The sequence below is a fragment of the Tachyglossus aculeatus genome, chromosome 5 (assembly GCF_015852505.1).
Source record: "Tachyglossus aculeatus isolate mTacAcu1 chromosome 5, mTacAcu1.pri, whole genome shotgun sequence".
In the NCBI taxonomy this organism is placed as follows: Eukaryota; Metazoa; Chordata; class Mammalia; order Monotremata; family Tachyglossidae; genus Tachyglossus; species Tachyglossus aculeatus.
In genome coordinates, this window is record NC_052070.1 from 37,248,148 (window position 1) to 37,272,069 (window position 23,922).

General features: G+C 49.0%; 1 protein-coding gene across 5 annotated transcripts in view; it reads left to right on the forward strand.

The window, feature by feature from the left end:
• Positions 1 to 23,922, forward strand: part of LOC119928189 (RAP1 GTPase activating protein) — a 127,774-nt gene that overhangs the window by 32,484 nt on the left and 71,368 nt on the right. For all 5 annotated transcript variants that reach the window (XM_038746223.1, XM_038746217.1, XM_038746218.1 and 2 more), the window contains exon 2: positions 420 to 455. The gene's annotated coding sequence lies outside the window, so the exon portion shown is untranslated. The remainder of the gene's footprint in view (positions 1 to 419; positions 456 to 23,922) is intronic.

The window sequence follows — 23,922 nt, forward strand, 5'->3', positions numbered from 1 at the left end:
GAGGTCACACGACAAGCAGTTGGCAGAGCTGGATTAGAACCCAGGTCCTTCGGCTTCCAGGCCCATGCCCTCTCCACTAGGCCATGCTGCTTCCTTGTAGCTGGTCTTCGTCACCTACAGCTTACATTCTGGCTTCTGATTCTTCTGAAAATCGCCCTTCCATTCACCTCAGTTGCCCAGACTCCCTCAGACCGCCCCAGACTCCAGTCCTTCCCCTCTCCTTCCTCATGGTCTGAGGCTACTGCCTTCTCTACAACTCTGCATCTCCCCTCTTCCCCCCTTCTCCTCTGCTGGTGGCCATGGGGAGAGGAATGGGCCCGCGAAAATGCAAGTGAGGAGTCACATCTGGTCTAGCCTAGGATTGAACTGGACTGGGCCACCACCTCTCTAACCGGCCTCTCTCTCCTGCTCTTTTTCAGGGTGGACAAGTTCTTTCTGTCCAGCCGCAACCGGTGGTGAGTAGAAAGCCCCATCCCTTCAGCTAACCCTGGGATCCCCCACCGAGGGAGGGCTACTGAACGGTGTGTCCTCTGCTGGCTGGGCTCCTAGCTGGGGTTGGCCCTCCCTTTCCTTCTGCTCTCCCTCATCCCCCTCTGCTCTGACTTGGGCCATCTGGGAGTTGTTTCTGGGGATCTGGCAGGAACAGGTGAAGTAGCGAGTGACACAGTGGGTGAGGCAGCAGTTGACATGGAGGATAGGCGGGAAATAAATTGGAGGCTGGCCCAGGAGAAGGATATGCCAAGGACTTTTGTGCCTGGAGAGGGTGGAGAACCTCCTGGACCCCTGTTGAGGGAGGTGGTTTAGTTTTTAATGTCCGCACCCTGCCTGGAGGCTGAGATGCTCATGGGCCAGGTGTCTGTGCGGCTCGACTGGTGGTTGACCCCATGGGCAGAGAGATAGAGGTCTCAGGGTCCCTAGGCCCTGGGGTGGGCAAGCCTGGAGGGTGCTTGATTGTGCCCGGCACAGCAGGTGAGACTCCGAGGAAACGGGGTTCAGAGGACAGCCTCCAGGCAGGGACCGTAGATTGAATGTGTCTGTTATATTCTTGTATTATACTCTCCCAAGTGTTTAGTACAGTGCTCTGCAAAGAGTAAGCGCTCAATAAATACCTTTGACTGACTGACTGACGAGGTTATGCTCTTGGGCTGTCAGCTGAGCACAGGATCTCCGGCTCACCTGCCCCGCCTCTGCCTAACTGGTAACTCTCCCACCCTCCCTCTCTTTCCCTGCATGGCAGAGGGGCAGCCCTGCCCTCGGGGACCCCGAATCTGGCTCGTGGTGGCAGGGCCTGGGGTCTGGACCAGGTGGTGTGGGGAAACGGTCCTTGGTCCAAGGTTCTTGGCAGGCTGGCCATTACCTTCTCCCTGCCCGGCTGCCCAGCCCCTCATCCCAATAGGCTGCAGATGGCCTTGACAGCAGGGGTAGGACCCAGGGTAGAGGAGATTCCCTATCTCCCCGGCTCCATGGAGCAGCCAGGCGGGAGAACTGCCACCTCAGAGCTGTGCCAACGCACCGGGTGGAGGGTGAGGCCACACTTCCCTGTGCTCCCGATAAACAGCAGTTGAGTGGGAGGGAGGGAGTGTCCCTGTGCCCCAGGGGAGACATGGTGGATGGGGGGGGGGGGGGGGCTCTCCTCTGTGGTTCCCTCCTCCACTCCAACTTCCACAATGCCCTGCAGCTCTGGTTTCCCACACTGACGTGTGTCTCCCTGTCCCAGCAGGGAGCCAGAGCCCAGGTCCCCCTCACTACCTCAGGGAAGCTCTAGACCCTTCCCTGCCTGTGGATTCATTCATGCATTCATTGAATCGTATTTATTGAGCGCTTACTGTGTGCAGAGCACTGTACTAAGCGCTTGGGAAGTACAAGTTGGCAACATATAGAGACGGTCCCTACCCAACAGTGGGCTCACAGTCTAGATGGGGTGACGGTTCCAGGCTACTGAGTCCCGCGTAGGCCCTGTCCGTGGCTGTGGGGCCTGGAATCGTCTTCCCAGAGAATTCATGCCCTCCTTGGCACAACAACTCCCACACCCTCTCTGTCCCTCCAGAGGCCGCGAGGACTCAGAGGGCCTGACCTCTGGAGGAAAAAGGGATCAGTCCACCCCACTGGGGCTGAGCTGTGAGGAGACCGTGGAGGCTTCACTCCTGCGGGCTGGTCCTGTGCCATTTTGAGGGGACAGAATGGAAGCCCAGGGCGCAGAAAGGAGTTTTAGCAGACCTGAGAAGGCAGAACTGGAGCCTGTCCCTTTTTCCCCTACCCCCTCCTCCAGCTCTGTAACTCAGAGAGACCCAGCTGTCTGAGGTTGTCTGTCATGGCTCTCTGCAATAGCTCTTTGAACCTATCTCCCCTCAGCTCCCTGACGCTATCATTCCATGGCTCTCTGAGGCTCTCTCCTCTCAGTTCTCTGAGGCTGCCTCTCTATGCTTCTCTTTTGAGAAGCGGCGTGGCTCAGTGGAGAGAGCCCAGACTTGGGAGTCAGAGGTCATGGGTTCAAATCCCGGCTCTGCCAATTGTCAGCTGTGTGACTTGGGGCAAGTCACTTCACTTTTCTGGGCCGCAGTTCCCTCATCTGGAAAATGGGGATGAAGACAGTGAGCCCTCCGTGGGACAACCTGATCACCTTGTAACCTCCCCAGCGCTCAGAACAGGGCTTTGCACATTATTATTATTATTATGGCTCTCTGAAGCTGCCCCCCACGCTATCTGAAGTTGCCCCCCCCGCTTTCTGAAGCTGTCTCCCTCGGTTCTCTGAGACTGTCTCCCTCGGCTCTCCGAAGCTGTCTCCATCAGCTCTCTGGGACCCAGTGGGTTCTCCTGAGGCTGTCTCCCTCAGTTCTCTGAGGCCGTCTCCCTCGGTTCTCTGACGCTGTTTCCCTCGGCTCTCTGAGGCTGCCTCTCCACAGCAATCTGAGGCTGTCTCCGTCGTCTCTCTGAAGCTGTCCCCCACAGCAATTGTTGCCTGATGTTCGGGGGGTGGGGGCTACACACCTAGCCGTCTAGGCCTCAGCCTTGTTCCTGCTCCTGTAAAGCCTCTGACCCTCCTCTCTCTCCTCCTGTCTCCACACCGGCATCTCCAGAAAAGGGGAACTGAGCTCCTGGGAGAGGGTCTGGGGGAGGTGGCCAGGGAGCAGGGGGTGCATCCCTGAAGTTTTCAGGACTGCAGTCAGCAGCTTCAGCTCAACAGCCACAGTTCTCGGGCAGGTAATAATAATAATAATTATAATACTTCATTCATTCATTCAGGGGTATTTATTGAGCGCTTACTATGTGCAGAGCACTATACTAAGCACTTGGAAGGTACAATACAGCACAAAAGAGAGACAATCCCAGCCCACAGTGGGCTGCGTGCTTACTATGTGCCAAGCACTGTTCATAGCACTGGGGTATATACAATTTAATCAGGTTGGACATAGTCCCTGATCTACATGGGGCTCACAGTCTTAATCCCCATTTTACAGACGATGGAACTGAGGCCCAGAGAAGTTAAGTGACTTCATAATAATAATTATGGTATTTGTTAAGTGCTTACAATGTGCCAGGCACTGAACTAAGCGCTGGGGTGGATACAAGAAAATAGGGTTGGACCCAATCCCTTGTCCCACGTGGGGCTCACAGTCTCAATCCCCATTTTACAGATGAGGTAACTGAGGCCCAGAGAAGTTAAGTGACTTGCCCAAGGTCACACAGCAGACAAGCTTAGTGGAAAGAGCCCGGGTATAGGACTCAGAGGTCGAGGGTTCTAATCCCACCTCCGCCACTTGTCAGCTGTGTGACTTCGGGCAAGTCACTTCACTTCTCTGGGCCTCAGTTCCCTCATCTGTCAAATGGGGATGAAGACTGCCAGCCCCACGTGGGACAACCTGATTACCTTATATCTACCCCAGTGCTTAGAACAGTGCTTGGTACATAGTAAGCACTTAACAAAAACCATTATCATTATTATTATTATTATTATTAAGTGGCAGAAATGGGATTAGAACGCAGGTCCTTCTGACTCCCATGCCCCTGTTCGATCCACTAAACCATAGGTTCATTCATTCACTCATTCAATCATATTTATTGAGCGCTTACTGTGTGCAGAGCACTGTACTAAGCACTTGGGAAGTACAGTTCAGCAACAGGTATAGACAATCCCTGCCCACATCAGGCTCACAGTCTAGATGGGGGGGGAGACAGACATCAAAACAAGTAAGCAGGCATCAGTAGCATCATTATAGATAGATACACATCATTAATAAAAGTATATAGAATTATAATTATAAATATGTACATATATACACAACTGCTGTGAGGCGGGGAGGGGGCTAGAGCAAAGACAGCGGGGAGGGGCAATGGGGGGGGCAGAGGAAAAGGAGGACTTAGTCTGGGAAGGCCTTCTGGAAGAGGTGAGCTTTCAGTAGGGCTTTGAAGGGGGGAAGTGTGCTAGTTTGGAGGATGTGTGGAGGGAAGGCATTCCAGGCCAGAGGAAGGCCGTGGGCCAGGGGTTGACGACGGGACAGGCGAGAACGAGGCACAGTAAGAAGGTTAGTGCCAGAGGAGCAGCGTGTGTTTCCAGGCCTTGGCATCATGGCTAAATCTGGTGGCTGCCCATCCGTGACCCATGGCTCGCAGGCCAGGGATGGTTCACTGTGTACTCAGGCCATAGTGAGGTGGCCCAAGCCCCATCCTAAGTGGGTTCCCGTGGGCTGAGCCACCAGTGCCTTCAACCACACGAAGAAGTCCAAGTGGCAGCCACAGGCCACTGGACATAGTCATGATAATCATAAGCTTTGTAAATAATCCACCAATCACTGGGATTTATTGAGCGCTTAGTGTGCACTGAGCACTGTACTAAGTACTTGGGAGAGTCCAATACAATTGAGTAGGTGGACCCGATCCCTGCCCATAAGGAGCTTATATAAGGAGCTATGTGCCAAGCACTGGGCTAAGCACTGGGGTAGATTCAGAGCAGGCAGATGAGACACAGCCCCTGTCCCCACATGGCGTTCATAGTCCAAGGGGGAGAGTGAGAACGGGTATTTAATTTATTTAATCATCATCATCATCATCAATCGTCTTTATTGAGCGCTTACTGTGTGCCGAGCACCGTACTAAGCACTTGGGAAGTACAAGTTGGCAACATATAGAGGCAGTCCCTACCCAACAGTGGGCTCACAGTCTAAAAGGGGGAGACAGAGAACAAAACCAAACATACTAGCAAAATAAAATAAATAGAATAGATATGTACAAGTAAAATAAATAAATAGAGTAATAAATATGTACAAACATATATACATATATACAAGTATATACATACATACAGGTAATTTAATTTATGAATTCGGAAATGGAGGCACAGAGAAGTCGTGACTTCCCCAAAAGTCCCCCAGCAGGTCCAGTGAAGGATCTGGAACTAGAACCCAGGTCTCCTGACTCCCAGCCCTGAATTCTTTACACCAGTCCAAGGTGGCTGTGCATTGAATAGGATGGAAATCTGCTCTCTGAAAAATCGTGGTGAGACTGAGCTCAGGACAGACTGGGGTCCCAGACCCCTGGGGCTGGCATTGGCTGGGTCTGGGGCTAAGACTGGGGCTTGTCTTGGGCTGGCGCTAAACTTGTGCTGAATTTTTTTTTAAGTATCTGTTAAGTGCTTATTATGTGTCAAACACTGTTATAAGCACCGGAGTAGGTCAAGTCAGTTGTTGGAAACAGTCCCTGTTCCACATGGGACTCACAGTCTAAGCAGGAGAGAGAAGAGGTATCCCCGTTTTACAGTTGAGGAAACTGAGGAACAGAGAAGTTAAGTGACTTGGCCAAGGTCACACAGCAAACCCAGGTCCTTCTGGCTCCCAAGCCCGTGCTCGCTCCACCAAGCCACGCGGGTTCTCTGAGTTGGGCTTGTCTTGGGCTTGTTTTGGCTGGGGTTGGGGCTGAGATTGTGCTGAGGCTGGGCTGGACTGGGGCTAGTCTGGGGCTGGGACTTGTCTTAAGCTGGGCTTGGGCTTGTCTGGGGCTGGGCTAAGGCTTGGACTGAGTTTGGGCTGGGCCTGGGCTAGTTCTATCATCATCATCAATCGTATTTATTGAGCGCTTACTATGTGCAGAGCACTGTACTAAGCGCTTGGGAAGTACAAATTGGCAACATATAGAGACAGTCCCTACTCAACAGTGGGCTCACAGTCTAAAAGGGGGAGACAGAGAACAAAACCAAACATACTAACAAAATAAAATAAATAGAATAGATGTGTACAAATAAATTAAATAAATAAATAGAGTTAAAAAAATATGTACAAGCATATATACATATATACAGGTGCTGTGGGGAACGGAGGGAGGTAAGATGGGGAGATGGAGAGGGGGACGAGGGGGAGAGGAAGGAAGGGGCTCAGTGTGGGAAGGCCTCCTGGAGGAGGTGAGCTCTCAGCAGGGCCTTGAAGGGAGGAAGAGAGCTAGCTTGGAGGATGGGCAGAGGGAGGGCATTCCAGGCCCGCGGGATGACGTGGGCCGGGGGTCGATGGCGGGACAGGCGAGAGAGAGGTACGGTGAGGAGATCAGCGGTGGAGGAGCGGAGGGTGCGGGCTGGGCTGGAGAAGGACAGAAGGGAGGTGAGGTAGGAGGTAGTGAGGTAGGAGGGGGGTTAGTTCTAGACTGCGAGCCCGCTGTTGGGTAGGGACCGTCTCTAGATGTTGCCAACGTGGACTTCCCAAGCGCTTAGTCCAGTGCTCTGCACACAGTAAGCGCTCAATAAATACGATTGAATGAATGAATGAACAGAGCTGGTAGACACGGTCCCGCTGCTGGGTAGGGACCATCTCTAGATGTTGCCAACTCGGACTTCCCAAGCACTTAGTACAGTGCTCTGCACACAATAAGCACTCAATAAATACGATTGAATGAATGAATGAATGCTGGGCTGAAGCCGGACTAAGTCCAGGGACTTTGGCCTGGGCAGGGCTCTAGAATGGAGGGGCCGACTTTCCCTGGCACCAGATGGTGGGGTGAGGGGTGAGGAAAAACAACACTCTAACACGCTCATGCACACCCTTGCAGACACCCCGGCCACAGACACACCCTCAGTATACAATACTCTCACATGGACTCCTCCCCATCATCATCATCAATCGTATTTATTGAGCGCTTACTGTGTGCAGAGCACTGTACTAAGCGCTTGGGAAGTACAAATTGGCAACATATAGAGACAGTCCCTACCCAACCGGGGGCTCACAGACATACCCTCAGTGTACAACATTCTCTTATAGACACCCTCCCTGGCACACCTTCAGTGTACAACACTCTCATATAGAGCGTGCCAATGTATGCCATATATGAGAAGCAGCGTGGCTCAGTGGAAAGAGCCCGGGCTTTGGAGTCAGAGGTCATGGGTTCAAATCCCGGCTCCGCCAATTGTCAGCTGGGTGACTTTGGGCAAGTCACTTCACAGGAGGCCTTCCCAGACTGAGCCCCTTCCTTCCTCTCCCCCTCTCCATCCCCCCCATCTTACCTCCTTCCCTTCCCCACAGCACCTGTATATATGTTTGTACATATTTATTACTCTATTTATTTATTTATTTATTTTACTTGTACATATCGATTCTATTTTATTTTGTAGTATGTTTGGTTTTGTCTCCCCCTTTTAGACTGTGAGCCCACTGTTGGGTAGGGACTGTCTCTATATGTTGCCAATTTGTACTTCCCAAGCGCTTAGTACAGTGCTCTGCACACAGTAAGCGCTCAATAAATACGATTGATTGATTGATTGATTCTCTGGGCCTCAGTTACGTCATCTGTAAAATGGGGATGAAGACTGTGAGCCCCCCGTGGGATAACCTGATCACCTTGCAACCTCCCCAGCGCTTAGAACAGTGCTTTGAACATAGTAAGCGCTTAATAAATGCCGTTATTATATAGGCACCCCAAAACAGATCTTCCCTCTCATATATTCCCCTGTTCCACCTTGATTCAACCTAGAGCGGGGCAGGCCAGGCCAGAGTCCCTGGGCTTAGCCCAGCTTTTGCCCAACCCTGGAGTGGGGCAGCATGGAGTATCGGGTGAGAGAGAAGAAGCTTTAAGGGGGAGGCATCGATGGAGAAGCAAAATGGCTTAGTGGATAGAGCACGAATCTGGAAGTCATAAGGACCTGGGCTCTAATCCTGGCTCCGCCATTTGTCTGCTGTGTGACCTTGGGTAAGTCATTTCCACTCTTTTAGACTGTGAGCCCACTGTTGGGTAGGGACTGTCTCTATATGTTGCCAACTTGTACTTCCCAAGCGCTTAGTACAGTGCTCTGCACACAGTAAGTGCTCAATAAATACGATTGATTGATTGATTGATTGATTGATTTCACTTCTCTGGGCCTCAATTACCCCCTCTGTAAAATGGGAGTTAAGACTGTGAGCCCCATGTGGGACAGGGACTGTGCCCAGCCCGATCTGCTTGCATCCATCCCAGAGCTTAGTGTAGTGCTTGGCACATTCGTTCAATCATATTTATTGAGCACCTACTGTGTGCAGAGCACTGTACTAAGCACTTAACACACATAGTAAGTGTGTTACTATGTGTGGCACATAGTAAGTGCTTAACAAATGCCAGTTTTTGGGTCTCCATCCCCCCAACTTACCTTCTTCCCTTCCCCACAGCACCTGCATATATGTATATATTTTTGTACATATTTATTGCTCTATTTATTTTACTTGTACATATGTATTCTATTTATTTTATTTTGTTAGTATGTTTGGTTTTGTTCTCTGTCTCTCCCTTTTAGAATGTGAGCCCACTGTTGGGTAGGGACTGTCTCTATCTGTGGCCAACTTGTACTTCCCAAGTGCTTAGTACAGTGCTCTGCACACAGTAAGTGCTCAATAAATACAATTGATTGATTGATTGATTAGGGTCCGTCTCTCTATGTTGCCAACTTGTACTTCCCAAGCGCTTAGTACAGTGCTCTGCACACAGTAAGCACTCAATAAATACGATTGAATAAATGAATGAATTATTATTATTACTACTACTTTGTGGCAGGGAGGGGTCTACACTAGTGGCTCCAAGTCTTCCCTCTCCAAGTTCCCTCCAGATGGAATGAGAAGCAGCATGGCTCAGTGGAAAGAGCCCGGGCTTTGGAGTCAGAGGTCATGGGTGCAAATCCGGCTCCACCACTTGTCAACTGTGTGACTTTGGGCAAGTCACTTCACTTCTCTGGGCCTCAGTTCCCTCATCTGTAAAATGGGAATGAAGATTGTGAGCCCCCCATGGGACAACCTGATCACCTTGTACTTGTAACCTCCCCAGCGCTTAGAACAGTGCTTTGCACGTAGTAAGTGCTTAGTAAATGCCATTATTATTATTATTATTATTATTACTATGGAAGTTTCCCTAGTTTCCAAGCACCAGCCCCCAGGTGTGCGGTGTCAGTGCTTTTGTGGGCCAGGGATCTCTCTCCCGGGCCCCGCTTACCCACCCTGGGAAGGGCAGAGCCCGAGGAGGCCCCTCCAACCCCAGCCAGGCTATCGTCCTTTCTAGTCTGACTGTGCCCATTCTTGTCCACTGGCCTGGGCAAGGCAAAGACAGGAGGAAAGGTCATAATCTGACCCCAGTCTTGCTGGGCAGTGGGAGAGTGAGTCCAGGGAAGCTACCAGCTGTGAAAGCCTGTGGGATGGTTCATCCAGCGCTTAGAACAGTGCTTTGCACCTAGTAAGCGCTTAATAAATGCCATTATCATTATTATTATTATTATTATGGTGGCTCCTAAATGCCAGGAAGGCCCCGGTCTGGGTCCGCTGCCCTCAGTTCTGCACCAGTGGTTCATTTGTGGGTGACTTTTAGACTGTGAGCCCCTTTTAGACTGTGAGCCCACTGTTGGGTAGGGACTGTCTCTATATGTTGCCAACTTGGACTTCCCAAGCGCTTAGTACAGTGCTCTGCACATAGTAATCACTCAATAAATACGATTGATTGATTGATTGATTGATTGACTTTAACCAGGGCATTTCCTCGCCCGCTCCTCCAGAGTCAGCCCCAGAGCTGCAGCTCTGTGGACAGGACCCCGGGAGGGGTGGGGGGGCTGGAGCCAGCTGGGGACTGGCCCTGCTGGAGGGTTTATAATAATAATAATAATAATGATGGCATTTATTAAGTGCTTACTATGTGCAAAGCACTGGGGAGGTTGCAAGGTGATCAGGTTGTCCCACGGGGGGCTCACAGTCTTAATCCCCATTTTCCGGATGAGGTCACTGAGGCCCAGAGAAGTGAAGTGACCTGCCCAACGTCACCCAGCTGACAATGGGCGGAGCCGGGGTTTGAACCCACGACCTCTGACTCCAAAGCCCGGGCTCTTTCCACCGAGTCACGCTGCTTCTCCAGTTGTGGTGTCGTGGTGTGGGTTGTGGTGGGAGGTGTCAGCAGTGGGAGGGGAAGGGGAGGGCAGGGGGCACAGGGAAGGGCAGCGAAGGGATGCAGTGAAGGTGGGAAGTGGCAGGGTGGTGAGGGAAGCAGGGCCTCTGTTGACATGGTTTTCTGGCCTGGGTGGGGGATTCCCAAGGTGGGAAGATCCTGTGCCAAAGGGGCAGATAATAATAACGGTAATAATGGTGGCATTTATTAAGCGCTTACTATGTGCAAAGCACTGCTCTAAGCGCTGGGGAAGATACAAGGTGATCAGGTTCTCCCACAGGGGCTCACAGTCTTAATCCCCATTTTACAGAGGAGGCAACTGAGGCCCAGAGAAGTCCCAAAGTCACCCAGCTGACAATTGGCGGAGCCGGGATTTGAACCCATGACCTCTGACTCCAAAGCCCGGGCTCTTTCCACTGAGCCACGCTGCTTCTCTGCCAACTTGGTCTTTGCAAGAGTTCTGCTTGGTCTCCCTCCTTCACACATTGGTGCCTTGTGCCACCTGAGGCAGGCACTTTGAGGGGGATGGCTCAGGGCACAGGGGGAAACTAGGGAGGAGAAGGAGGATCAGAAAGCGCGGGGTGCCAGGCCCAGGAGGAGGGCGAGGGAGCCCTAGGAGGAAGTTAATGATGATGATGATGGCATTTATTAAGCGCTTACTATGTGCAAAGCACTGTTCTAAGTGCTGGGGAGGTTACAAGGTGATCATGTTGTCCCATGGGGGGCTCACAGTCTCAATCCCCGTTTTCCAGATGAGGTAACTGAGGCACAGAGAAGTCAAGTGACTTTCCCAAAGTCACACAGCTGACAATTGGCGGAGCCGGGGTTGGAACCCATGACCTCCGACTCCAAAGCCCGGGCTCTTCTCCACTGAGCCACGCTGCTTCTCTAAATAATAAATAAGTTAAAGGTTAGTCATCTTGGCCAGGTTGGCCAGGCGTCTCCCAATACAGCAGCTCAAAGCGGGGGGCAGGGGCGGAACCGTCAATCAACTGATCAGGGTATTTACTGAGTGCCTACTGTGTGCAGAGCACTGGACCAAATGCGTAGGAGAATATAGCAGAATAAAAAGGCACAGTCCCTGGACTCAAGAATCAGGCAGCAAGAAAGCGGAGGGAAGATGCCAAGTGCGGAGGTGGAGGGAAGATGCCAAGTGTGGGAGTTGGGAAAAGAAGAAAAGCAGTGTGGTTTAGTGGAGCGGGCGTGGCCATAGGAGTCAGAAGGACCTGAGTTCTAATCCTGGCTCCACCACATGTCCACCACATGTCTGCTGTGTGACCTTGTGCAACTCACTTAATTTCTCCGGGCCTCTTCCGTAAAATGAGGATTCATTCATTCATTCGTTCAATCGTATTTATTGAGCACTTACTGTGCGCAGAGCACTGTACTAAGCGCTTGGGAAGTACAAGTTGGCAACATCTAGGGACGGTCCCTACCCAACGGTGGGCTCACAGTCTAGAAGTTGACTCAACTGGGAGGACAGAGCAGGGAGAGCTTGGCCTGGGAGATCAGGGGGCCCGTGAAGGTAAAGGGAGAGGGCTGGATTAGCGTCATTTTCCCATCTAGGTTTATGGGAACCCAAGGAAGCCTAATGGTTAGAGCCGGGATCTGAGAGTCTAGCCCCAGGGCAGCCACTGGCCTGCCGTGTGTCCTCGGACAAATCCATTCACTTTTCTGGCCTGTTTTCTTACCTGTAGAATGGGATAAGACATCCATCTCTCACTTCTTCCTGGGTGGGACAAGGGCCTTATCTGATTAACCATGAAGCAGGGAACGCTATGGGAAAGGGCTCAGGGCTGGGAGTGAGGAGACCTGGGTTCTTACCCTGGCTGTATTCCTTGCCTGTTCTGTGACCTTGGCCAAGTCACTTAACTTTTATTTATTGATTGATTGATGGTATTTATTAAGTGCTTACTACGTGCCAAGCATTGTTCTAAGAGCTGGGAAAGATACAAGGTTATCAGATTGTCCCACTTGGGGCACAGAGTCTTAATCCACGTTTTACAGATGAGGTAACTGAGGCACAGAGAAGTGAAGTGAAGCCTAAAGTTAGCAGCTGACAAGTGGGGGAGTTGGAATTAGAGCCCACGGCATCTGACGCCCAAGCCCGTGCTTTTTCCACTAAAACACGCTGCTTCTCTCTGCTCCGGGTTCCTTATCTGTAAAATGGAAAAACGGCATGGCTCAGTGGAAAAAGCACGGGCTTTGGAGTCATGGGGTCCAATCCCGGCCCCGCCAATTGTCAGCTGTGTGACTTTGGGCGAGTCACTTCACTTCTCTGTGTCTCAGTTACCTCATCTGTAAAATGGGGATCAAGACTGTGAGCCCCCCGTGGGACAACCTGATCACCTTGTAACCTTCCCAGTGCTTAGAACAGTGCTTTGAACATAGTAAGTGCTTAATATCAATCAATCAATCAATCGTATTTATTGAGTGCTTACTGTGTGCAGAGCACTGTACTAAGCGCTTGGGAAGTACAAATTGGCAACATATAGAGACATTCCCTACCCAACAGTGGGCTCACAGTCTAAAACTCTAAATATATGCTATCATTATTATTATTATTATTAATAATAGCTGTTGTCCCTCCCCTTTAGTTGATGAGCCCCATGGGAGACAGGGACTGTGTCCCATCTGATTATCCCATATCTAGCCTAGAGATTAACACATCATCATCAATCGTATTTATTGAGTGCTTACTGTGTACAGAGCACTGTACTAAGCGCTTGGGAAGTCCAAGTTGGCAACATATAGAGACAGCCCCTACCCAACAGTGGGCTCACAGTCTAAAAGTCTAAATATATGCTATCATTATTATTATTATTATTAATAATAGCTGTTGTCCCTCCCCTTTAGTTGGTGAGCCCCATGGGAGACGGGGACTGTGTCCCATCTGATTATCCCATATCTAGCCTAGAGATTAACACATCATCATCAATCGTATTTATTGAGCGCTTACTGTGTGCAGAGCACTGTACTAAGCGCTTGGGAAGTCCAAGTTGGCAACATATAGAGACAGTCCCTGCCCAACAGTGGGCTCACAGTCTAAAAATCTAAATATATGCTATCATTATTATTATTATTAATAATAGCTGTTGTCCCTCCCCTTTAGTTGGTGAGCCCCATGGGAGACGGGGACTGTGTCCCATCTGATTATCCCATATCTAGCCTAGAGATTAACACAGTGTTTGGCACGTAGCAAGCACTTAACAAATACCACCATTATGATTTAGGGCAATCTCCTTCTCGTCGCAGAGGTTAGGGGAGAATGCTCTTTCCCCCTTCTGCACACTCAGGGTTCCCATATGCCCATACAGGGTTTGTGCCAGCCCTGCCAGAGCCTAGCCCCCATCTCTGCCCGCATGGCTTTCAGGCGGGCCTTTTTTTGGACTCGAGCTCTCTCCTTTCACTCCCTTCAAGGCCCTACTGAGCGCTCACCTCCTCCAGGAGGCCTTCCCAGACTGAGCCCCTTCCTTCCTCTCCCCCTCATCCCCCTCTCCATCCCCCCATCTTACCTCCTCCCCTTCCCCACAGCACCTGTATATATGTTTGTACATATTTATTACTCTATTTATTTATTTTACTTGTACATATCTATTCTATTTATTTTATTTTGTTAGCATCTTTGGTTTTGTTCTCTGTCTCCCCCTTTTAGACTGTGAGCCCACTGTTGGGTAGGGACTGTCTCTATATGTTGCCAATTTGTACTTCCCAAGCGCTTAGTACAGTGCTCTGCACATAGTAAGCGCTCAATAAATACGATTGATGATGATGATGATGATGGAGAGCCTGTATATGTTTGTACATATTTATTACTCTATTTATTTATTTTACTTGTACATATCTATTCTATTTATTTTATTTTGTTAGTATGTTTGGTTTTGTTCTCTGCCTCCCCCTTCTAGACTGTGAGCCCGCTGCTGGGTAGGGACTGTCTCTATATGTTGCCAACTTGTACTTCCCAAGCGCTTAGTCCAGTGCTCTGCACACAGTAAGCGCTCAATAAATACGATTGATGATGATGATGATGATGATGATACAGGTCCCAGAGCCCTGAACGCGTTGGGGTTAACTCCAGGACGTGGTCCCAAGCGCTGTTGGCTGGCTGGCTGGCGAGGGAAGGGGCCACGGCGGGGGTGGGCGGGTAATTCCAGCTGCTGCCTGAGAGTTAAGTGGGCATCTCCCTTGGATGCTTTGAGCAGCTGGTGTTTTCTGGGCACCGAGCCCAGAGAGGAGAGCACAGTAATTCCTCTCGAAACATTTCATTACAGAAATGAAAACGTTCCCAGCCTCTGGAGCTGCCTCCCTCCCCTGCCCCGGCCTGGCTCTCTGCAGCTGGTCCCCCTTCCCCACAGCTTCTCGCTCCGAGGTTTCCCCCCTCTCCCCACGAAGCAGCGTGGCTCAGTGGAAAGAGCCCGGGCTTTGGAGTCAGAGGTCATGGGTTCAAATCCCGGCTCCGCCAACTGTCAGCTGGGTGACTTTGGGCAAGTCATTTCACTTCTCTGGGCCTCAGTTCCTTCATCTGTAAAATGGGGATTAAGACTGTGAGCCCCACTTGGGACAACCTGATCACCTTGTAACCTCCCCAGTGCTTAGAACAGTGCTTGGCACATAGTAAGCGCTTAATAAATGCCATTATTGTTATTGTTGTTGTTATCCAGGCTCCCTGCTTCGCCCTCACCCAGCTCTCCAATGGGGACTAAGACTGTGAGCCCTCCGTGGGACAACCTGATCACCTTGTAACCTCCCCAGTGCTTAGAACAGTGCTTTGCACATAGTATGCGCTTAACAAATACCATTATTATTATTATTATTATTATTATTATTATTCCAGCTTGACCTCTAGGCCCCAGCCAGGCAGTCCAGTTACCCTCTCGCCTCATCTGGCCTCCGGCTTTCTGGGGGTCAGTAGGTACCTGTAATTCTGCATTTACAGGTAGACTGTGATTTACTTCTGGACTGTGAGCCCACTGTTGGGTAGGGGCCGTCTCTATATGTTGCCAACTTGGACTTCCCAAGCGCTCAGTACAGTGCTCTGCAAACAGTAAGCGCTCAATAAATACGATTGAATGAATGAATGAATGAATGAATGAATTTACCGCAAGGGGACCTCCGACTTGCATCTTGGGAAAGAGCAGTTTGGGACCAGAATCCGGAGACTTGGGTTCTACGGGCCTGCTGTGTGATCTGGGAAAGTCCCTTAGCCTCTCTATACCTGTTTTATTAATCTGTAAAGTGGGATAATAATAATAACAATGATGATGGTATGTGTTAAGCGCTTACTATGTGCAAAGCACTGTTCTAAGCGCTGGGGAGGTTACAAGGTCATCAGGTTGTCCCACGGGGGGCTCACAGTTTTAATCCCCATTTTGCAGATGAGGTAATTGAGGCACAGAGAAGTTAAGTGACTTGCCCAAAGTCACACAGCTGACAGTCGGCAGAGCCGGGATTTGAACCCATGACCTCTGACTCCAAAGCCTGGGCCCTTTCCACTGAGCCACGCTGCTTCTCCAAGATAAGATACCAGCGTGGCCTAGTGGATACAGCACGGACTCAGAAGGTCATGGGTTCTAATCCCGTCTCCACCATCTGGCTGCTGTGTGACCTTGGGCAAGTCACTTCCCTTCCCTGGGCCTCAGTTCCCTCATCTGTAAAATGAGGATTAAGACTGTGAGCCCCATGTGGAACATGAACTGTGTCCGACCTAATTAGTGTATATCTACCCCAGTGCTTAGAGCAGGGCCTGGCACATAATACGCACTTAACAAATGTCATGAAAAAATAATATTTATATTGCGTGCAGAGCACTGTATTAAGTAGTGGGAGAAAATACACAGATGGTAATTAAACATGGTCCCTGTCCCTTCTGGGGCTCATAATCTGAAAAAATATAAAAATCCAAATTTAAAAGCTGAAAAAATCTCCCTTCCTCCTGGATTGTGATCCCTATGTAGGACGAGGATTATATCTGATTAATCCAAAAGCAGGGGAGCCAAGGGGAAAGGACCTAAGAGGAATTTAGGAGACCTGGGTCTTAACAATAGCTTTGCCTCTTGCCTGCTGGATGACTATGGGCAAGTCAGTTAGCATCTCTAGGTCTCAGTTTCCTCATCTCTAAAATGGGGATGAAATACGCCATCTCCTTCCTACTTAGATTGTGAGTCCCGTGGGGGACAGGGACTGTGTCCAACCTGATTAGCTGAAAAGCAGCATGGCTCAGTGGAAAGAGCATGGGCTTTGGAGTCAGAGGTCATGGGTTCAAATCCCGGCTCTGTCAGCTGTGTGACTTTGGGCAAGTCATTTCACTTCTCTGTGCCTCAGTTACCTCATCTGTAAAATGGGGATAAAAACTGAGAGCCCCCCGTGGGACAACCTGATCACCTTGTAACCTCCCCGGCGCTTAGAACAGTGCTTTGCACATAGTAAACGCTTAACAAATGCCATTTATTATTATTATTATCATCTTGCAGCTTCCTCAACACTTAGCACAGCACCTTAGCACAGTGAGAAGCACCGTGGCTCAGTGGAAAGAGCCCGGGCTTTGGAGTCAGAGCTCATGGGCTCAAATCCCAGCTCCGCCAATTGTCAGCTGTGTGACTTTGGGCAAGTCACTTCACTTCTCTGTGCCTCAGTTACCTCATCTGTAAAATGGGGATTAAGACTGTGAGCCCTCCATGGGACAGCCTGAGCACCTTGTACCTCCCCAGTGCTTAGAACAGTGCTTTGCACATAGTAAGTGCTTAATAAATGCCATTATTATTATTATTATTATTATTATTATTATTACCTAACACACAATAAGTGCCTAACAAACACTATCATCATCATCATCATCATCATCACCGTGGCCTATCTCAGGCAGAGGGGCTTGGATGGTGCCAGTTTCAAATGGGGCCTCCTGTCAGTTGTGGGAGAATCCAGGATTGGCCTAGAGCTTAGGGCCAGAAAGTTGTGAGCAGGTCATGGGCTTTTTGTACCTCAGTTTCCCCGCTGAATCCTTCTTGAGAAACGGCATGGCCTGGTAGAAAGAAGACAGGGCTGTGAATCAGGAGACCTGGGTTCTAATACCTGCTCCAAATTGTACTTTCCAAGCGCTTAGTACAGTGCTCTGCACAGAGTTAGAGCTCAGTAAATACTATTGAATGAATGAACCTGCTTCCCCACTTTCATTCATTCATTCAATCAATCAATCAATCGTATTTATTGAGCGCTTACTGTGTGCAGAGCACTATACTAAGTGCTTGGGAAGTACAAGTTGACAACATACAGAGACGGTCCCTACCCAACAGTGGGCTCACAGTCTAGAAGGGGGAGACAGAGAACAAAACCAAACATATTAACAAAATAAAATAAATAGAATAGATATGTACAAGTAGAATAAATAAATAAATAGAGTAATAAATACGTACAAACATCTATACATATATACAGGTGCTGTGGGGAAGGGAAGGAGGTAAGGCGGGGGGGATGGAGAGGGAGAGGAGGGGGAGAGGAAGGAGGGGGCTCAGTCTGGGAAGGCCTCCTGGAGGAGGTGAGCTCAATCATATTTATTTATTCATTCATTCAATGGTATTTATTGAGCGCTTACTGTGTGCAGAGCACTGTCCTAAGCGCTTGGGAAGTCCAAGTTGGCAACATATAGAGACGGTCCCTACCCAACAGCGGGCTCACAGTTGCCAGCTGTGTGATCTTGGACAAGTCACTTAGTTGCCCCGTGCCTCTGCTTCCTCATTTATAAAATGGGGTTAAATACCTCCCTTCACTTAGACTGTGGGATCGGGACTGTGTCTGATCTGATTATTTCATACGTAGCAAGTGGTAAGCGCTTATTACAATCAGCATGACGGTATGTGTCGCCAACTTGTACTTCCCAGGCGCTTGGTACAGTGCTCTGCGCACAGTAAGCGCTCATAAATACAATTGAATGAATGAATGAGGGCTGAGTGTGGAGTGAGAGGGCACCCCACTTCACAATGAACCCTATTTATTTTACTTGTACATATTTACTCTTCTATTTATTCAGTTAAGGTTGTGCATTTAACTTTTATTCTATTTGTTCTGACGACTTGACACCCGTCCACATGTTTTGCTTTGTCATCATCATCATCAACCGTATTTACTGAGCGCTTACTGTGTGCAGAGCATTGTACTAAGCACTTGGGAAGTCCAAGTTGGCAACATATAGAGACAGTCCCTACCCAGCAGTGGGCTCGCAGTCTAAAAGGGGGAGACAGAGAACAAAACCAAACGTACTAACAAAGTAAAATAAATAGAATAGATATGTACAAGTAAAATAAGTAAATAAATAAATAGAGTAATAAATATGTACAAACATATATATGCAAACATATATATATACAAACATATATATGTACAAACATATATATATATATATATATATATATATATATATTTGTCGTCTGTCTCCCCCTTCTAGACTGTGAGCCTGTTGTTGAGTAGGGACCATCTCTATAGGTCGCTGACTTGTACTTCCCAAGCGCTTAGTCCAGTGCTCTGCACACAGTAAGCGCTCAATAAATACGATCGAATGAATGAATAATGATGACAATAAAGTTAACGGCGAGTCTCCCTGTCAGGGTGGGAGTCCCGTAGCTGAGGGCTTGAAGCACCCCTTAAAGGGTTGGGTCTGTCTCCTCCTCTCCCCATCCTTCCCTCGTGGTCTTCCCAGCCCAGAGCAGGCAAGATGGAGCCGGGCAATGCCCAGAAGAAGAGGAAGACCGAGGTCGGGATGGAGGCCCTGATGCGAGGCCGAAACTGTGTTTCTTTTGCCAAGCTCCCCCTTCTTTATAATAATAATAATAATGACATTTATTAAGCACTTACTATGTGCAAAGCACTGTTCTAAGCGCTGGGGAGGTTACAAGGTGATCAGGTTGTCCCACAGGGGGCTCACAGTCTTCATTCCCATTTTACAGATGAGTTAACTGAGGCCCGGAGAAGTTAAGTGACTTGCCCAAAGTCATCATCATCATCATCAATTGTATTTATTGAGCACTTACTGTGTGCAGAGCACTGTACTAAGCGCTTGGGAAGTACAAATTGGCATCATATAGAGACGGTCCTTACCCAACAGTGGGCTCACAGTCTAAAAGGAGGAGACAGAGAACAAAACCAAACATGCTAACAAAATAAAATAAATAGAATAGATATGTACAAGTAAAATAAATAAATAAATAAATAGACTAATAAATATGTACAAACATATATACATATATACAGGTGCTGTGGGGAAGGGGAGGAGGTATGATGGGGGGATGGAGACGAGGACGAGGGGGAGAGGAAGGAAGGGGCTCAGTCTGGGAAGGCCTCCTGGAGAAGGTGATCTCTCAGTAGGGCCTTGAAGTCACACAGCTGACAGTTGGCGAAGCCGGGATTTAAGCCCATGAACTCTGACTTCAAAGCCCGGGCTCTTTCCACTGAGCCACGCTACTTCCCCATGGCATTTATTAAGCGCTCACTATGTGCCAAGCACTGTTCTAAGCGCTGGGGAGGTTACAAGGTGATCAGGTGGTCCCACAGGGGGCTCACAGTCTTCATCCCCATTTTACAGATGAGGGAACTGAGGCCCAGAGAAGTGAAGTGACTTGCCCAAAGTCACACAGCTGACAGTTGGTGGAGCTGGGATTTAAACCCATGACCTCTGACTCCAAAGCCCGGGCTCTTTCCACTGAGTCACGCTGCTTCTCTATCCAGGGTGGGCTCGCCACAGCACCCGCAGACCATCGCCTGGATTAAGGCAACCCTTGGCAGGTTCAGGCTGGAGAGGGCTGGGGGTGACTCCCACTGGACGCCCCCATAGAGAGCTGGGGTGGTCCTGGCCCCCCGCCCAGCATTCCCTCAGCAGCAACTGAGGGAGCCCCAATGAACCTACCATGAATGGTAGTTTTCCCTCCCCTTCCATTCATTCATTCATTCAATCAATCGTATTTATTGAGTGCTTACTGTGTGCAGAGCACTGTACTAAGCACTTGGGAAGTACAAGTTGGCAACATATAGAGACGGTCCCTACCCAACAGTGGGCTCACACTCCTCTAAGGTCTGGGAGCAACTGATGGGGTGGGGGGATGGCTCTGGGACAGCCCCCTCCCATTCATTCATTAAATCATATTTATTGAGCGCTTACTGTGTGCAGAGTACTGTACTAAGCGCTTGGGAAGTACACATTGGCAACATATAGAGACGGTCCCTACCCAACAGTGGGCTCACACTCCTCTAAGGCCTGGGAGCAACTGATGGGGTGGGGGGATGGCTCTGGGACAGACCCCTCCCATTCATTCATTCATTCATCCATTCATTCATTCATTCATATTTATTTATTCATTCATTCAGTCAATCATATTTATTCATTCATTCATTCAATCGTATTTATTGAGCTCTTACTCTGTGCAGAGCACTGTACTGAGCACTTGGGAAGTAGAAGTTGGCAACATATAGAGACGGTCCCTACCCAACAGTGGGCTCATTCATTCATTCATTCAATCATATTTATTGAACACTTACTGTGTGCAGAGCACTGTACTAAGCGCTTGGGAAGTACAAGTTGGCAACATATAGAGACAGTCCCTGCCCAACATCGGGCTCATTCATTCATTCATTCAATCGTATTTATTGAACGCTTACTGTGTGCAGAACACTGTACTAAGCGCTTGGGAAGTACAAGCTGGCAACATATAGAGACAGTCCCTACCCAACAGTGGACTCACAGACTAGAAGGGGGAGACAGAGAACAAAACCAAACATATTAACAAAATAAAATAAATAGAATAGATATGTACAAGTAAAATAAATAAATAGCATTTATTAAGTGCTTACTATGTGCAAAGCACTGTTCTAAGCGCTGGAGAGGTTACAGGGTGATCAGGTGGTCCCACAGGGGGCTCACAGTCTTAATCCCCATTTCACAGATGAGGTAACTGAGGCCCAGAGAAGTTAAGTGACTTGCCTGAGGTCACACAGCTGACAATTGACGGAGCCTGGATTTGAACCCATGACCTCTGACTCCAAAGCCCGGGCTCTTTCCACTGAGCCACGCTGCTTCTCCGGTGTGGGCAGGGAACGTGTCCATTTCTTGTTATATTGTACTCTTCCAAGCGATTAGTTCAGTGCTCAGCACACAGTCAGCGCTGAATAAATACGATTGAAAGAACGAATGAATGGAAGCTGAATTTGTCAGCAGAGGCTGTGGTTCCCCCTTTTCTGCCCCCGACCCCGAGGCCCCCTAGGAGCCCACTGTCCTGCTGGGGCTGGGGGCTGGAAGGGTCAGGAGACCGAGCAGGGAAAGGCAGGGATGGGATGTGGTGGGATGGGATGGGGATGGGATGGGATGGGATGTGATGGGATGTGGTGGCCACCTCCTTCTTCAGGACGAGAAGTGGAAGGAGTCCCGCTCACTTTAGGTGGGCTTGGGGAGTGGTCCAGAGGGGCAGGGGGAGGCCGGTGGGGGATGGCAGATCTCTGGAGAGTGACAATAAAAATAATAATAATAATAATAATAATGTTTGTTAGGGGTTGACTATGTGTTGAGCGCTGGAATAGATACAATATACAGTCTTGGTCCCCATTTTGTAGATGAGGTAAGGCCCAGTGACGTGAGTTGTCCAAGGTCACACGGCAGATAAATGTGGAGAGGCAGCATGGCATATTGGATGGAGCTTGGGCCTGAGAGTCAGAGGGTAATGGGTTCTAATCCCCGCTCCTCCACTTGTCTGCTGTGTGGCCTTGGATAAGTCACTTCGCTTCTCTGGGCCTCAGTTACCTCATCTGTAGAATGGGGATTGAGATTGTGAGCCCCATGTGGGGCAGGGACTGTGCCCAACCTGATTTATATCCTGTATATATGTATATATATATGTATATAACCTGTATATATGTTTGTGCATATTTACTACTCTTTATTTATTTATTTATTTTACTTGTGCATATCTATTCTGTTTATTGTATTTTGTTAGTATGTTTGGTTTTGTTGTCTGTCTCCCCCTTCTAGACTGCGAGCCCACTGTTGGGTAGGGACCGTCTCTATATGTTGCCAACTTGTACTTCCCAAGCGCTTAGTACAGTGCTCTGCACGCAGCAAGCGCTCAATAAATGCGATTGATTATTTACAAGTAAAATAAATAAATAGAGTAATAAATCCGTACAAACATATGTACATATACACAGGTGCTGCGGGGAGGGGAAGGAGGTAAGGCAGGGGGATGGGGAGGGGGAGGAGGGGGAGATTGATGATCCCTTTCCATTGATGATCACTTTCTCCCTGACCCCAAGGTTGCAGAAGGCCCCAGACAGGAGAGGATCCCAAAGGGGAGCATTACAGTGCTCTGCACACAGTAAGCACTCAATAAATACGATGGAATGGATTTCCACCTGCTGAAGACCCCTAAGGGTTGCCCAAGGAGTCCTCCCCATTTATTTATTTATTTTACTTGTACATATTTATTCTATTTATTTTATTTTGTTAATATGTCTTGTTTCGTTCTCTGTCTCCCCCTTCTAGACTGTGAGCCCACTGTTGGGTAGGGACCGTCTCTAGATGTTGCCAACTTGGACTTCCCAAGCGCTTAGTACAGTGCTCCGCACACAGTAAGCGCTCAATAAATACAATCGAATGAATGAAAGAATCCAGGGTGTGAGGACTGCCCCAATGCCTGCCAACCTGGCACAGATTTGCCACAAGCCCCTCTTTCTTGCCCTTCTGTGCTGCCGCTCCAGCCGTGTAAGGAGCTCTCTCTTCGACCCTCTCTTCTTGCCCATGACACCGAGATCATTTTTCTACAAAACCCTACAGTCCGTGTTTCGCCACTCCTCAAGAACCTCTATCGATTGCCCATCCACCGCTGCATCGAACAGGAACATCTTAACATCGGCTTTAAAGCACTCAATCACCTTGCCCCCTCCTACCTTACCTCTCTGATTTCCTGCTACAATCCAGGCCACACACTTTGCTTGTGTAATATATGTATATATTACATATATACATGTATATATAATATAATATATATAATTATATGTACATATATACATGTATACATATATGTGTATATATGTTTGCACGTATTTATTACTCTATTTTATTCGTACATATTTATTCTATTTCTTTTATTTTGTTAATATGTTTTGTTTTGTTCTCTGTCTCCCCCGTCTAGACTGTGAGCCCACCGTTGGGTAGGGACCATCTCTATATGTTGCCGACTTGTACTTCCCAAGTGCGTAGTACAGTGCTCCGCACACAGTAAGCACTCAATAAATATGATTGAAGGAATGAAAGGAGCTAGGGCTGCTCAGAGCCCTAGAGAACCAGCAGTGGACCCTGAGTACCCTCTGTGGACAGAGCCCTTTGGTTTCACCTCCCTCCTCCTGCCCCAGAGCTTTGGCACAGGGCTGGGGACCCCGGGGACCTTGGGGGGAAGAGCTGAGAGATAGCATCATCATCAATTGTATTTATTAAGCGCTTACTGTGTGCAGAGCACTGTACTAAGCGCTTGGGAAGTACAAATTGGCAACATATAGAGACAGTCCCTACCCAACAGTGTGTGTTGA